The sequence below is a fragment of the Macadamia integrifolia genome, chromosome 6, assembly GCF_013358625.1.
Source record: "Macadamia integrifolia cultivar HAES 741 chromosome 6, SCU_Mint_v3, whole genome shotgun sequence".
Lineage (NCBI taxonomy): Eukaryota > Viridiplantae > Streptophyta > Magnoliopsida > Proteales > Proteaceae > Macadamia > Macadamia integrifolia.
This window is the reverse complement of record NC_056562.1, coordinates 14,192,550-14,197,392: the sequence shown is the minus strand read 5'-3', so window position 1 is coordinate 14,197,392 and position 4,843 is coordinate 14,192,550.

The window sequence follows — 4,843 nt, the reverse complement described above, 5'->3', positions numbered from 1 at the left end:
CACTGTTGATTCCGCTTGGGAACTACATCAGAATGGTCGCCTGCTTTGTCCTCGCATCACTCCTCTAATGGATGCATATGATGATTGGCTCATCGATAAAGCTGCGTTCTACCCCTATAGCAGTTCATCTGATCCAGATACAGATTGAGGCAGCAGCATACCTGTCTTGTCATCCCGGTCTGTATTGAGTATGTATGTATTGTGAGTAGTGAGTATGTATGGAGTATGAATGTAGTATGGAGTATGTATGTATTGTGAGTAGTAAGTATGTATGGAGTATGAATGTAGTATGGAGTATGTATGTATTGTGAGTAGTAAGTATGTATGGAGTATGTATGTATTGTGAGTAGTAAGTATGTAGTGAGTATGTATGCCGACACTCTCGACATACGGTCCCACAAGCATGTGAAGTCCATGTGAAGGACACATAGCTTAGGTCCCACATATCCTTTGTATCCCCTGGCTATTTAAAGCCCCCTGATGAATGGATTTGGGCAGAGCCCGGTTATGACTTACACCCTCTGAGATAACCAAAAAAGGCCAGCCTGGGTACCGAAAAGTAAAATGGGCTTTGCCTGCATTGAATTAAAATGAGCCTTGCCCTATATTAAAGTAAAATGGGTTTTGCCCTGCATTAATTTAAAATCAGTATGATTGGCTCTCTTATTATATCACGAAAGTTATCGATTGTCCTAGTGATCGGCCAGGCGTAGTTCTAATTGCCACCGTTGGTACACAACCTCGGGCTTCCCCCCAGTGATATATCCAACATCTAAACATCTGTTGGGATGGGTCATAGCATAAGGATATATCATTCCTAACCGCATGCTCTTATATGAGATAGTATGACTGTGTAGTGCCACTGCGTCCCATTCCACAGGCCACTAATGCATTTGTGTCCAAGCCGACTACGACATCTAGTCTAACAATACATCATATTCAATAACTTAAAGTCATAAATCTCATATCTCAAAGTAGGAATAAGCATTTAACAATTTAAGATATCAGTATATCAAGTCATAAATGAATTTTATAATGCACACATCAATGCATGCACATGACATTCATGGATGACTAGGCTACACACAATAATGAAATGATGACATGGCTAGTTTACAACAATTATGGAATGATGCAAAAACACTTTAAAAATAAAGTCAATGTCGTCTTCCCACTTACCTAATTGAGTACAATGATCATCCTTGGTTCAAGGGAGATCTGACATGCGATGATGTGAGTTCCTACTTCAACCTATCATAAAAGAGGTCGAGCTTAGTATATCTCCACTTTAGGCTCATAACCAATGAGGTATGATGATCCCAACATGTCTAAAATCACTAGAGAAGGTTGCTCGACGAATTTGGGCCCAATCGAAACCCAAGAAGTCAGATTGGTGGGTAGACCGGTGGGCAAGGCACCCACTAGTCCTTGCTCGCCTATCGATCTAGGGACACTACTTGGACCGATAGGCTAAGAGTGGTAGGCTAGGTGCTCATTAGTCCTTGCTCGCTGCTCAACCCAGGACACTGCCAGGACCGATGGGCTCGGATTGTTGGGTCTATCCACTTTCATGGCACCCACCAATAGGAATCAAGATTTTACTATTCACTCCCATTCTTCATCCCACCTTGGGGAAACCGCCACAGGTTGATTCGACCGTATTTTCCACAAATCTAAGGTTCCATATCACTATTCCAACATAGATCTAGGTTCGATTCAAAGTTCTGAGCTTGGGTTTTACCTCTTTGCTCAAGAACACTTCAAAAACCTCAAATCTTCTCTTTAGCTCAAGAGATCAACAAATTCTTCACAAATCTCACAAGTTCTTCCTCTAAATCCTTCATAAACAACATGTAGGTCCTTTATTAAACCTTAGATTCACATTCCCAAGAGAGATTAACAAGATCTAAAGGATTCCTACCCAAATCATCGGATTTCACTTTGGGTTTTATTAGGGTTTAAGAAATACTGTCTTTACTCAGCTCAAAATGTAGATCTTGAGATGAGGATCGCTAATCAGGTGTCAGATTCAAGATGTCTAACCCTGTCGACGCATAATGATCATCTTCTTCCCCATTTCTTCCTTCTTCTTCCCTTCTCTCTCCTTTTCTCACTCTTCTTTACTTTTCTCACTCACCGTGTAAAATGATAAATGAGGGTGAAGAAAGTAATAAATGCTATTTATAGTGGGATAAAAATATTTAAAGATCAGAGTGGTAGGTCACACTGGTGAGACCGACCCATCCATAATCACCCACCAATAGGTGAAAACTTAGCCAAATCATTGGGATTCGATGGGGTTCGACCCCGACACGTATTCCACTCTTGGTAATCGATTAACATGCTTACTTAACATAGAATACAGCCATGTACCTTTGTTGTGTATACATGGCCTGGTGATACGTGCAAGTGCGCGGCTTGGGTACACGGACTTCATTAGGCACCGACTCCAACCCATCTAGCCAACCTGAGTTCAGAGTCACCCTTGCCATCATATTCCATAAGGTACTCGCCTCGGCTCACTTGGGTTCAGGTCTTGAACACAATGATCATCTTCTTCTCCATTTCTTCCTTCTTCCCTTCTCTCTCCTTCTTTTCTCTCTCTTCTTTACTTTTTTCACTCACCGTGTAAAACAATCAATGAGGTTGAAGAAAGTAATAAATGCTATTTATAGTGGGGTAAAAATATTTAAAGATTAGAGTGGTAGGTCACACTGGTGAGACCGACCCACCATGACCACCCACCAATAGGCCAAAACTTAGCCAAATAATTAGGATTTTTGATGGGGTTCGACTTCGACACGTATTCCACTCTTGGTAATCAATTAACACGCGTACATAACATATAATACAACCATGTACCTTTATTGTGTATACATGGCCTGATGATACATGCAAGTGCACAGCTTAGGTACACGGGTTTCATTAGGCACCAACTCCAACTCTTCTAGCAAACTTGAGTTCAGAGTCACCCTTGCCATCATGTTCTATAAGGTACTTGCCTTGGCTCACTTGGGTTCAGGTCCTGTAAGACCAAATTGAACCAATCAAAAAATTAGACTGGGTTTAGAGAGTAGGGTATCACTTTTAAAACCCCCTTTTAAAAACTTCATCATCGAAATTATAGTACCTTATTATCCAAAAATATGAGGATATTTGGCTTGGATACCATCTTCTTTTTCCCAAGATGCTTCTTCAAGTGAATGATTGACCCATGGAATCTTCACAAAAGCGATGGAGCGATTGCGAAGAATCTTTATTTTTTGATCTAGGATTTCAGCGGGCTATTCTTCATAGGTCATATTAGCTTCTAAATATTTTGGTTCCATGGGCAGCAAATGTGATGGATCATGGATGTACTACTTCAGCATAAACACGTAGAACAAATTGTGAAAATTGCTGAGGGAAGGTGGAAGAGCCAACATATATGTTACGGAGCTGACTCGAGCTAAGATTTTAAATGAGCCAATATACCTCGAACTTAGCTTGCCCTTCCTGTGGAATCTATACAACCCTCTGGTAGGAGAGATTTTGAGAAATACTTTCTCCCCTCTTAGAACTCAATGTCTTTCTAGCGGTTGTCTACATAGCTCTTTTGGCGTGATTGTGCTGCCCTAATCCTTTCCTGAATGACGTCGACCTTGTCACATGTCATCTGTATCATTTCTGGTCCAAGCATCTGTCGCTCACCTACTTTATCCCAATATAGGGGTGTCCTACACTTCCTGCCATATAATGCCTCATACGGAGCCATCCTAATTGTGGTTTGATAGCTATTATTATAGGCAAACTCCATAAGAGGTATGTACTCTTCCTAACTGCTGCTCATTTTCATTGTATAGGCTCTGAGCATATCTTCTAGTATTTGTATGGTTCGTTCTGATTGCCCATCGGTCTATGGATGAAAAGAAGTACTCATATTCACTTATGTCCCCAAGGTTTGTTAGAGACTCTTTCAGAATCTCAATGTGAATCTCGGGTCTCTTTCTGACACAATGCTTACCAGTACTCCAAGTAAATGGACTATGTTATCCATATAAAGTTGAGATAACTTGTCTATGGAATAATTGGTCCTGCTTGAGATGAAATGAGCAGTCTTAGTAAGCCTGTCAACTACCACCCAAATTTCATCCATTCCCTTGGGTGTACGAGGTAGCCCTGTGATAAAGTCCATGGTGATCCTATCCCATTTCCCTTTCGGTATGGGAAGTGGTTGTAGGGTACCATATGGTCGATGCCTTTCTGCTTTGACGTTCTGACACACGATACATTTTGCTACATACAAAGCAATAGTGGTCTTCATTGCTGGCCACCAATAGCTTTGTTTAAGGTCTTTGTACATCTTTGTACTTCTGGGATGAAGTGAGTATTCAGAACTGTGTGCGTCTTTGACTATCTTGTCCTGTATCTCCATGTCATCAGGCAGACACAACTTCTCCCAAAACAATAATGCCTCGTTAGTGGCTATTGTGAAGTCAGGGTCATTCATTGTATGCTCTTGAATTTTTAGCCTGATCCTTTGTAGCTCGGGATCCAAAGAATGTTTCGTTATCACCATTTGTCTGATAGATGGATGTACCTGTAAGGCTGACAAAGATATAGTCAACTACTTAACATCATCTGGTTGATACTCAAGCTCCAATGTTTCTCTTTCTTATGGAAGGATTTCATCCATCAACACCACCTCTTTTATCAGCTGTGAACTGACAGCTAAGTATGAAAGTGAAACTGCCTGAGCCTTCTAAATTAGAGCATTAGCCACCACATTAGCTTTACTCAGGTGATACTGAATATCACAATCATAGTTCTTTATAAGCTTAAGCTATCTTCTCTGCCTCATATT